Source organism: Pipistrellus hanaki (assembly GCF_964339955.1).
Source record: "Pipistrellus hanaki genome assembly, chromosome: X".
In the NCBI taxonomy this organism is placed as follows: Eukaryota; Metazoa; Chordata; class Mammalia; order Chiroptera; family Vespertilionidae; genus Pipistrellus; species Pipistrellus hanaki.
Genome location: NC_140524.1, coordinates 22,673,495 through 22,686,104, shown reverse-complemented (window position 1 = coordinate 22,686,104; position 12,610 = coordinate 22,673,495). Strand labels below are relative to the sequence as shown.

The 12,610-nt window shown below is 39.9% G+C and overlaps 1 protein-coding gene across 5 annotated transcripts in view; it reads right to left on the bottom strand.

Annotated features, from left to right (window-relative positions):
- The window catches only part of MOSPD1 (motile sperm domain containing 1), a 91,015-nt gene extending 78,775 nt beyond the window's left edge, over positions 1-12,240 (bottom strand). For 4 of the 5 annotated variants that reach the window (XR_014793726.1, XR_014793727.1, XR_014793728.1 and 1 more), the window contains exon 1: positions 12,091-12,226. The gene's annotated coding sequence lies outside the window, so the exon portion shown is untranslated. Of the gene's footprint in view, positions 1-12,090 lie in introns of all 5 variants that reach the window. The other variant, XM_084870266.1, reaches the window with a different exon arrangement.
- Positions 12,241-12,610: the final 370 nt, after the last annotated feature.

Sequence of the window (12,610 nt, the reverse complement as noted above, 5' to 3'; positions counted from 1 at the left end):
AAGGCCTGGGATGGGGGCAGTATAGAAGAGGTCAATGGGGGTGGGGGAAGATATGTAATACTTGCAACAATAAAGATTTAAAATAATTATAAATATATGTAAAACTTTTAGTACTTACTCTAGGCCAGGCAATGTTCTGTTTGTTGTTTTATTAAATTAGGAAGAAACCAAATTAAGACAAAAAATGTCAGCAAGCCTCTTGCTTCTTAGTCCAGTATTCTTTCCACTATACCAAAGTAACAATCCATTTCAAATAAAATTAAACTAAGATTATTCTGAAAAGCATCTGATTACAAAATCCTAATTTTGAATTTTTATTTTCCATGAATTCCTTTCTTTTCCTAAGAGCCATACACATTTGCATTTGGATAATATACTCTCAGAAGTTTGGTATCTTATTTAATAGAAAATAATAAGCTAAAAAATAATAAGCTCTATAATTACTTTCTTTATGCTTCCCTATTTGTTTTTTTTTTAAATTTATCTTTCTTGTTAAAGGTATTGTAGATGTCTCCCTTTTTTCCCTATTGACCCCTTTTAGCCCACACCTACCCCCTACCCCAGGCCTTCATCACACTATTGTCTGTGTCCATGGGTTATGTATACATGCATATAGTTCTTTGGTTAATCTCATCCCACCCACCCCCAGGTTTCCTTTGAAATTCAACAGTCTCTTTCATGCTTCTGTGTCTCTGGATCTATTTTATCAGTTTATTTTGTTTTTAGATTCCATATATGAGTGAGATTATATGATACTTGTCTTTTTCTGACTGGTTTACTTCACTTAGCCAGGTCCATCCATGCTGTTTCAAAGGGTAAGATATCATTTTTTACTGCTGCATAGTATTCCATGGTGCAAATGTACCACAGATTTTTTTATCCACTTATTTCCAAATGGGCACTTGGGCTGTTTCCAGGTCTTAGCTATTGTAAATTGCATTGCTATGAACATAGGAGTGCATACATTCTTTCTGATTGGTCTGATTTCTAAATATATACTCCTAGAAATGGGATCACTGGATAAATGGCAGTCCCATAAGTTTTTCAAGAAACTCCATACTGTTTTTCCATAGTGGCTGCACCAGTCTGCACTCCCACCAGTAGTGTAGTAGGGTTTCCTTTTCTTCACAGCTTACCATCACTTGTCATTTGTTGATCTGTTGATGGCAGCCATTCTGACAGGTGTAAGGTGATACCACATTGTTGTGTTAATTTGCTTCTCACTGATGATTAGTGACATAATTACTTTCTTTGTAAGCTTGACTATTAGGAATAGAACATCCAAATTTGTATAAAAATTAACATCTCATTCTAAAACTGTTAGAATGAGAATTTAGCTTATGATTAAAGGTGGAATCTCTGATTTGTAGGAGATAGTTGAATTTGTACCTTACTCCTTATAAAATTTTAAAATTATGGCAAATTCCAAATGGATCAAAGCTTTAAATGTAAAGAAATAAAACCATAACCCAGTTGGTGTTGCTCAGTGGTTGAGCATCAACTTATGAACCAGGAAGTCAGGGCACATGCCCAGTTGTGGGCTCAATCCCAAGTGGGAGGCATGCAGCTGTCATTCAATTATTCTCTCATCATTGATGTTTCTATCCCTCTCTTCCTCTCCCTTCCTCTGAAATTAATGAAGACACATTTTTTTAAAATATTAAGAAAACCATAAAACACTAGAAATCTTGGGAAATATTTTCTTTTTTATAATTTAGACTTTCTAACAACCAGAAACCAAAAAAAAAAAAAAAATTGGTAAATTCAACTATATTAAAACTTTTAAAATTCTGCATGGCAAAATACTTGTTAAGCAAAGCCAAAAGAACATTTTCAATTCATAGCATAGGCAATGTCTAATTTTCCTACTATATATAAAGAACCTACAAATCATTACCAAAAGACAACTCAATATAAAAACGAGCAAACACTATAATAATTTATAGAAAATGATATACAGATTGTTCCTAAACTTACAAAAGGTTGTATAACCTCATCCACAAGAGAAATACCAACTAAAGCTATACTGATAAAAGTTTTTGCCTAGCCGAAACCGGTTTGGCTCAGTGGATAGAGCATCGGCCTGCAGACTGAAGAGTCCCAAATTCCATTTCGGTCAAGGGCATATACCTTGGTTGCGGGCACATCCCCAGTAGGGGATGTGCAAGAGGCAGCTGATCGATGATTCTCTCTCATCGATGTTTCTAACTCTCTATCCCTCTCTCTTCCTCTCTGTAAAAAATCAATATATGTGAGTGTGTGTGTGTGTGTGTGTATGTATATATATATATATATATATATATATATACACTCTTTAAAAAATATTTTAAAAACTGTTTACCTATCAAATTGGCAAAAATCAACAAGTTTTTAAAAAAATATATTTTATTGATTTTTTACAGAGAGGAGGAGAGAGGGATAGAGAGCTAGAAACATCGATGAGAGAGAAACATCAACCAGCTGCCTCTTGCACACCAACTACCAGGGATGTGCCCACAAACAATGTACATGCCCTTGACCGGAATCGAACCTGGGACCTTTCAGTCCGCAGACCGACGCTCTGCCACTGAGCCAAACCGGTTTCGGCAAAAATCAACAAGTTTTATAGCACATGGTGGGAGCAATCAGGTATGTTCTTAACATTGCTGGCATGGATATAAAATGGCACATCCACTATACCTGCCAAAATTAAATGTGCATACCCTCAAATCTAGATTCTAGTTCTAGGAATTTATCTGGTATAAATATTCCTCCTGGGTGAAATAGTACATGTGAAAGATATTTTGTTTTTGTTTTTTCTTCATCACTAAGGATTAAATAACGTTTATGTGAAGCACTCAGTAAGAACTAGCAAAAGATTGGAAACAGCCCAACTATCCATTAATAGTAAATTCATTAAATAACATATGATATAGCCATGTGTTGGGATACCAGATACCTGTCAAGAAGAAAGAGGAAGTTCTTTGTATAATATGCATTTGGACAGCTTCAAGTGTAGCATGAAGTGAGAAAGCAAGGTGCAATGCAAAGTGTAGAGCATGGGGCCATTTGTGTGGAAAAGGGAGATAAAAGAATATGCAAACCTGTTTTCTTGGAAATGGGTAAAATATCAATGGTAGGATAACCAGGGTTGCCCCTGGAGAGGCAAACTGAGTGGCCAGAAACAAAGGTAGGAGAGTTTTCTCCAGATGCCCTTTTGTATTTTTAAAATCTGAACACTGTGAATATCTATTCAAATGTTTATTGTTGTTGTTAATCCTCACCCGAGGATCTTTTTCCATGATTTTTAGATTGAGTGGAAGGGAAGATGAGTAACAGAGAGAAATACTGATGTGAGAGACACATTGATTGGTTGCCTTCTGCCCCTCCCCAACCAGGGTGGTGATCAAGCCTGCAACTGAGATATGTGCCCTTGACCAGAACTGAACCCAGAACTCTTTAGTCCATGGGCTGATCCAAAAGCTAGGGCTCAAAAATTTTTTAAGTTCGAGTTACACAACTCTCCTAGGCCTAATTTGAAAAAGGTGCCAATTTCGAAACACAAGGATGAATTTAGAAACAATGCGTGAAAAACCCCTTTTAATTGTATTTCTAATTTATGATCCTTTAATAACACTGAAAAACCTTAAAACTGTGTGTAAAATAGAATGATTTCAGTTATTTAAAATAATTTTGTGTACCACAAACTCTTACAATGAGAAAAATTTAAGGTTTATTTAAGATAACTGGCAAACCTGGAAAAATGTAAAACATTTTGTTATAAAGGATATAAGATGGCTTATAAAGCTAACCATGAAATAACCTTAAGAAGTTAATCATCACAGGCCAGAGTAGAAATTTTACTAGATTTATATATATTTTAGCTTAGTAGAAATTTTTAGTTTTAATTTTTAAACTTTATCTTTACCACTTGAATATGTGCACATTTCCCCACAAATCATGAATAGGCTGTCTATCCCCTGGTCACTATAAGTATTTTTTGAGCAGTTTATTATTTCTTTTCAGATCCCTGATTCCATTTCTCACATATCTTAGCAAAAATATATTATCTCCTAAAGTCCAACCAATGGAAATTAGAGAGGAATTAGCACCAGATCACCAGGGCAAATTCAGCAAACTAATGAAACTAACACCTGCCTTTAATTGATAGTTTTCTGGAGATTAACACTTTCTCTTCACTCCAGTCCATATTGCAAAAACAATAAGGTACAAAAATTCTGGGGAGTGATAATATACTGAGCCAATAAAACCTGAATGCAAATCCTATGTAATAAAAGCCTAATATGCTAAGTGTCCAACTGTTCATTTGACTGTTTGCTATGACGCAAACTGACCACCAGGGGGCAGATGCTCTGACCTGTAGGTTAGCTTGCTGCTGGGATCCAGCCAATTGGGACTGGGCAAGACAGGTCAGACATGCCCTGGAGCCCTCCTGTGGTCCCTTCCCTGCCCCAATCGTATACTAGTGGAATCTCTCGGCCTGGCCCACGCCTTCTTGCAATCTGGGACTCCTCAGGGGATGTCAGAGAGCTGGCTTCAGTCCGATCCCCACAAGCCACGCTGAGAGGCCTTACTAGTGCACAAATCCATGCACTGGGCCTCTAGTTTATTTATAAGGTTGTTTTCATAAAAGCATGCACAAAGTCAAAGAATGTTAGCTCCTGAGCCTTCTCATTTTCCTGCTGAGGATAGCAGGCCCAGGGTAAGTAAAAGACTTACCAGTGTATTGGTGGAAGGAGTCTGGTCACCACTCATACTTCCCTATACAGTCATCATCTCCTTTGTGTCTCAATTCAAAAGTCCTGCCTCCCTAATGCTTAACACCCACACATGCCCTCATCTCTAAAAATGTCCCTTCTTTTCCAGAGAGTTCTCAAAGGATGATCCAATATTCAGCTCTTGATATATATGTTTCCTTTTCAGTTTTATAAAGAAAATATCAAGAGACAATTCCACTTACTAAGATGTGCACACTTTCTTTTCCTGCTTACTAGTATAAAATAGCTATGGTTGTCAGTAAATGTTCATTAGGTCATTAATAACCAAGATTTGTCTTATTTGTTCTCTCTGGACACCATTATTTTCCTCATTCTTCAAAGCCTAGTTCAAATCTCCTCTCGTCTTCTACCACGCGGATCTACATGGTCTCACTGATTTTATTGTTTTTTAAAATATGTCTTTACTGATTTCAGAGAGAAAGGGAGGAAAGAAACATCAATGATGAGAATCACTGATTGGCTGCCTCCTGCATGCAACCCACTGGGGGTCAAGCCCACAACCCAGGCATATGTCCTGACTAGGAATCGAACCGTGACCTCCTGGTTCATAAGTCAATGCTCAACTGCTGAGCCACACCAGCCAGGCTGTTATGTACATACCGTATAGATTGGCTATTTTGACTTCTGTTTTGTGCAGATTAATTTTGACTCCCCAGACTTCAGGCATAGTGTCATATTGTTTTCCTGTGGGGGTTTTATTTTCATCCTTCATATACCCAAGCTCAGTGTTAGGCTCTTAGCAGATACTGAGCTTATCAGTTAACCTATAGGTGTCTACTAATATTTGTCTCCTTCATCAAGTAATGCGTCTTCCTTGTAAGTGAACACATTTCATCCAAAGACAGGCAAAGGATCTCAATTAAAGGGAGAGTAAATCAATAGTGGCTACTTGCCATACGTTGGGGTAAAAGAACAGACGACCAGCCGTCTCTACTCATTCCTTCCCTCTCTTCTATCTCCCTCCCCTCCCGTCAGCTCCTCTGGCTCTTCAGTGCCCAACTGGGCCAACAGTGTTTATAAATACCAGGCTAAAAAAAAAAAAAAAAAGAAAAAGAAAAAGAAATACGAGATTCCAAGATACCCCCATACTCTCGACCTTACAGGGAAACCGTGAAGCTGGGAGCTGGTGCTACAGGAAACTACCTTGTCCTTCCGCGCCAAACCCCGCCCCCGCCTCCACCCCCTTGCCCTAAAGGTACAGAAATGCAATCCTGAATGAAATTTGAAAGAAAACCCTATGTATGTACACCACCTTGTGATCAGTTTGCAAACTACTCCCCTACCCCCCAATAAAGGCCTAAATACACTGAAATCATCACATGCACTTTCTATCATCAGTCCAGGGAGACCAATGCCCCCCAAATTTCATTATTTTCTGTTCCCCTCACTTTGGCTTGACCAGAAAAAGATGAGACTGAGATAAACAGGGGAGTTTCGCTATCTTTTACCACCATATATTCAAAACTGTTAAGACCACAGAAATCATTGTAAGTTGCCCCTCCTTTTTTGAGAAGAGGGGGCCGCGATAAAAATCAAGTGAAAAAAAGTGAAACTTGGTTATTTTTATAATAAAGTGGTTCAAAGCTTGACACAGACAGGGATGTTTCAAAGTACAGACTTGCCCAGAAACTACTGACCCATTTCCTTGGCTACAGAACACCAGCTATTTACTATCTGTCCCTGGCTCTTGTGTTTACTCTGATTAGGGTTCCTAGCTCCACCTTCAGGCCTGCTGCCTTTTATCTGGGCACAGGGGCTATCTTCTTCCTTCATGTTTGGTGCAGTCCTTGCCAATGCCAAGTAAGTAAGAAAGTTAACAGCAACAAGTGCTTTTGCTTTACTCTCAATGGCATGAAAACCTCTATTTCCTTCCCATTTCATAAACTCGGTTATCTTCCTCTTTGAGTTTCAATATCATCTATTGAGATTTTCCTAAAGTTAACTCTTATATAAGTGATTTATAATATTCTCTTTATATTTTTTAATAGTTCAATGCTCAATATTAAATACTTTTGCTTTTATAAATTTGCTAGGTTTTTTTTGTATAATTTGATATCTTACTAATGGGATTGCCTGCTATAAATATGCAGTGATAAGCTATTATATATTAAAGATGTAAAGTTGAGCCCTAGCCGGTTTGGCTCAGTGCATAGAGCCTCAACCTGTCGACCAAAGGGTCCTAGGTTTGATTCTGGTCAAGGGCATGTACCTCAGTTGCAGGCTCCTCCCAGCCCGGGTTCTGGTTGTGGCTCCTGCAGGAGGCAACCAATCAATGTTTCTCGCACATTGATATTTCTCTCTGTCTTTCCCTCTCCCTTCCACTCTCTCTAAAAATCAATGGAGCCTTAGACAATTTTTCTCAGTGGATAGAGCGTAGGCCTATGGACCAAAGGATCCCAGGTTCAATTCTGATCAAGGGCACATGTCCAGATTTTGGGCTCAGTCTCCAGTAGGGGGCGTTCAGGAGGAACCCGATCAATGATTCTTTCTCATCATTTATTTTTCTATCTCCCTCTCCCTCTCCCCTTCTCTCTGTAATCAAAAGTATATTTTAAGAAAAAAATCAATGGAAAAATATGCTCGGGTGAGGATTAACAACAAAAAAGTAACAAAACAAACAAAAAAAGATGTAAAGTTGAGTAGTGCATGCTTTAAGCATTTAAAAAATAAGGATGCCCTCCAGTAATGTCTTTTTTGAGATATTTCTTTTAAGCTAGTTATTTCCAACATTTGTTTTACAATATTTCAATGTCTTCATTATTCCAAGATGTGCAATTCTCAAAGCAAAATCCACACTAATTCATTATATGAAGTATGTACGTTGCTACATAGAGTACTCTCATAAGTTTTAGAATCACAAATTCATTCAACTAACATTGACAGATCACTTATATATCAATCACTGTGCTATGGAATGTGGGGAAAAGATGGAAACATGCTCTCACCCTTCACAACTCGGTTATCAGGGAAAACAGATATACATAGTAGTTAGAATATGATGTAGTAAGTGTTAAAATGCTGGGTAGATATAAAATGCTCTGGTAGCATAAAGAAAGTAACAGTCTTGCCGAAACCGGTTTGGCTCAGTGGATAGAGCGTCGGTCTGCGGACTGAAAGGTCCCGGGTTCGATTCCGGTCAAGGGCATGTACCTTAGTTGCGGGCACATCCCCAGTAGGGGGTGTGCAAGAGGCAGCTGATCGATGATTCTCTCTCATCGATGTTTCTAACGCTCTGTAAAAAAATCAATAAAAATATATTTTAAAAAAAAAGTAACAGTCTTCCTTAAACAGGAGTTTTCAGAGGTAGTGGAGAGGGATAAATTCCAGGAAGAATATGCATAAATACATGAAAGGGACTCTTAAAATTAGCTTTGGCATTGCCTATGGTTAAAAAGTAGTATGAAAGAGATAAGCCAGGAAAGGTATTATAAGCTGGAGGTGGATGGAGATAAATCTTGTAAGCCAAGTTTGAGGGCTTTACATTGATTCTGCATGCCAGTGTTTCTCAACATGTGGTGCTGGCAGCAGCAGTTTCACCTGGTAACTTGTTAGAAATGCTGATTTTCGGGTCCCACCTTAGATCTACTGAGCATGGCTCAGTGGTTGAGCATTGACCTATGAACCAGGAGGTCACGGTTCAATTACCACTCCCCCAGGTATTCCCAGGTTGTGGATTCAATCCCCAGTAGAGGGCATGCAGGAGGCAGCCAATCAATGATTCTCATCATTGATGTTTCTATTTCTCTTTCCCTCTCATTTCCTCTCTGAAATCAATAAAAATATATTTTTAAAAAATTTTTAAGAAATTCTGGGGTTGGGGCCCTCCAGATGATTCTAATGCATACTACACTTAGAACCACTGCTTCAGGCAATGGGAAACCTCCATAGGATTTTAAGCAGGGAACTGACTGGATAAGATCTTAAGTGGAAGTTGGTTGCCACAGACCAGTCAAGCACAGCACCTGACTCTAGAGTAGTCATAGTGAGAAGAAAAAAGCTGTTGACTCACTGTGGCATGGAGAGATGATGAGGGCCTAGATTAAGTAGAAATGGAGAGAAACAGATTTTAGAGATGCTTTGCAAAGTCTATCAAGAGACTAGGAGAGATCCACACAAAGGTGTTACTGAAATGGCTTTTATATAATAACAGGTTGTAATCTTGTTGAATGTATTGACCACTAGATATTATAAGAATGATCCAGAATAAAGGAAGGTCAAGAACCATAGTGTCAAGAACAAAGGTGCCCTGGCTTGTACATGTCTCTTGGTCTGCTTGGCAGTTCTACTCCTCACTGTAAGTTAGTGAACTGGCATTCATATATTAACAAAGAAATCTTTTAAGTTTGATTAGTGTGAGTCAATCCCTAAGATTGATGGGTAATTTCTGGATGTGCTGGAAAAATTAACTTTCAAAACCTGAAAAGTTAAAAAAAAAATGTTCTGGTGATCTAACCAAGATACTACCAAAGTGAGGCCCTGCTAGAACCACCTTCTTTTTATTCTAGCATCATCACTGATCGCATAGCCCACCTATTTCAGAAAAAAGTTGTAATGAGTAAAAGAATCAGACTTTGTACTATGCTATGAAGGTCAAGTGGAACTGTTATTTCTGATTTTGGAAATAGGATTTCGCTGAGGCAATCTTCTATTTCCTGATGGAGAGGAGAATGAGAAAGAGAGGTACAGGTCAACCTATTCAGTAATTTCTATTTATATTAGGACTCTGGATACCTCTTGTTACTTACTGAATGTTCTTTTAGTCGATATCAATATCTTGGCTTATTTAACAATTTTATTTTGGCCAAAAATAACTCCCAATAAAAAAAAAAAAAAAAAAAAACTGCACTATTTTACGGAATTGGAGAACTAAAAAAGGCCCTGGAGATAAAAACAAAATTTTCATATTACAGATGAGGAAATGAAAGCCCTCAATGAGCAAATCACTTAATGTGTTTTATTGTAGGGCAAGATTCTCCAGAATGCTACAGAGTAGCAAAACCAGATTAAGAGCAATACTGATAATCTTCTTTAAATCTTAGATAAGATTTTAAATTCCTCTATTTTCGCCCAGCCGGCATGGCTCAGTGATTGAGCATCATTAGTCTATGAACCATGAGGTCTTAGGTTCGATTTCCGGTCAGAACACATGCCCAGGTTGCAGGCTTGATCCACAGTAGTGGGTGTGCAGGAGGCAGCCAATCAATGGCTCTCTCATCATTGATGTTTCTATCACTCTCTCCCTCTCACTTCCTCTCTAAAATTAATAAAAATATTTTAATTAAAATAAAAAAATGAATCTTTCTATTTTCCATCTAGTAAACTTTTAAAAAAACAGAAAAAGAATAGCAAATTACTTTGTCTAGTAGAGAATGAGGAAGCTTTTCTTGGAGTTATTGTTTCATATTTTCAAGAATTAGAGTTAAATGTAACGAGCTCCATTAAAAATATCTGGGGCCATATATGTACAAAAATAATAATTTAATAAAAAAAATATATTATAAAAAAATTAAAAATAAATATCTGGGGCCAAAACCGGTTTGGCTCAGTGGATAGAGCGTCGGCCTGCGGACTCAAAGGTCCTGGGTTCGATTCCGGTCAAGGGCATGTACCTTGGTTGCTGGCACATCTCCGGTGGGAGATGTGCAGGAGGCAGCTGATGGATGTTTCTCTCTCATCGATATTTCTGACTCTCTATCCCTCTCCCTTCCTCTCTGTAAAAAATCAATAAGATATATTAGAGAGAGAAAAAATTGGGGAGAAAATGTGCATAAACAAGTTAAGGGAAGAAACACGAATTATTTTACTAGTATAAGCTATTTGTTCTATTTCCTATATTTGCCCATATTCAGTATATTGAATATTGTGCATTATACTTAATTATATATTACATGTAACTGGAATCTACATAACTATCTCATTTGCAAAATTCCACATTTTCAAATATACCAATATTTGAGTAAACCTCTTATTTTGAAATTTCTAGAAGTACTTCAGAAACTCCTCTCCTGTTTGGCCCCATTTTCCAAACTTCCAACTGCTTTATACCAAATATGCCATGATATAAAAGTTGGTGTCCACTCCTTATACAATATCCAGAGTATCGCATGTTATAGTCAGAGAGATTTCCCAGCACTTAGAAAACTTCGACACAATTTTCAGCATCAAGAATATATTAAACCCTGTGTATGCCCTGCCTGGAAAAGTAGACCTTTCTTTCCCTGTCTGGAATTCACATTAAGAATGCAATGCATTCCTAGAGAACAGGAATGCTTTTTAGGCAAGATCCAAAAGATCCCATTTTTCAGGTTGGCGTCGATCTCATTTCCTTTCAAAAGTAAAAAAAAATAAAAATAAAAATAAAAAATCGGGGACTGTTTTCATCTAATGCTTGCCCTCTCGCTCTCCTATAGAAGAGGTCTTTGAGTCTACTGGTGCAGAAATGCTACTACCGTCCGTAGAGGACAGATGTCAGTTATTTTACCCAGAAATGGAAACCGCAGAACACTGATTAAGGGCAGGAGGGCAGGGGAGAGAGTATCAAAGGTCTGTCCTAGGACTTCAGCTCCACCTGATTGGCCTGGCCCAGCCTTTCCAGCCCCCATCCCCACACTGGTCGGCTCCGAGTGAAACAGGTCATGTGAGCCTGTTTACAGCCGAGCAGCTGGTGCAACCATCAGGATGCGTGCAGAGGTCCTGGAAGGGGGAAGCATAGGCCACACAGCCCCTATGCCCCACCCCCACCATTCCAAGAAGGCGTTCTTTCTCCCTCCCAGCCTCTCCACCCCGCTTTCATCTTCCTCCAGCCACCCCAGGACGCCTCGCTCCCAACCCGCCGATTTCCTTTCAGTTGCTCAATGAGTGGGCCGGTAGGGCTGGAGGAAAGGCAAGGACGGTGTCACCCCAAACGCGGAGTCAACTTCCCTCCCCCAGCTCGCCTCAAAACATCCGTCAAAGAGTTCTCCCCAGAGTCGCATCCCCGGGGGTAACCGAACTCTGTTTGGCAAGCACAGCAAGGTTCCCGAGCCTGCTGCCTCCGCCCGTGAACGAGAAACACACAGGAGCGGGCCAGACCAGAGGCTGGATCCGCATACTGCAGGGCAATGGAGAGAGACAGAGCAGAAAAAAAAACCCATCCGATTCCTTCTCTCCACCTCCCACCCGCATCCTGGCGCCACCGAGCCCTGCTGTCAGTCGCAGAGCCAGGCTCTGGGTTTGGGGACTCCTCGTTCTTTCCATGGGGTCTCCCGGCAATGTAACTCCCAGGTTCCCCGAAGTCGGAGGACTGTGTGACAGGACGGTGGGGGACTCTCACCTCGGCAAACCCGGCTCCAAGGAAAGCAGCTGCGACTGCTCCTTCGGTCCTTTGTCAGCGTCTCTAGGCTGCACTGCCTGCTGGGATACCGGAGGACTCAAATGCCACCTCTCTCCGCCCTCTAGGACGAGATCTGCTGTTATGGGGTGGGTGGGAAAAGGAAGAAGAGGTGGAGCCGGAGGCGGTGCCTGAGCTGAGGGAGGGGCTTCCTTACTGCCACCTGGCCTCTAGGGTTTCTTCCTTCTCAGTGCTCCAAACTACTTCCTTCTGTCTCTGACCAGTTTCTCCCTCCTCCCCTTCCTCCCTTTCTCTCCTTCCCTTTCCCTCTCTTCCCCTCCCTTCCCCTCCCTTCCCCTCCCCTCTCTATGCTTCTTGAGGAGACTAGAGGCTTACATCTGCCTTTATACTTGTTATGCAGCCACCTTTGACTCTTTCTGCTTCCTACTCCCCTACAGGTATTCACAGATCCAGTGAGCTCCAAAGACTAGTTGATTCTACCTCTGAGACATGTCCTATTGAC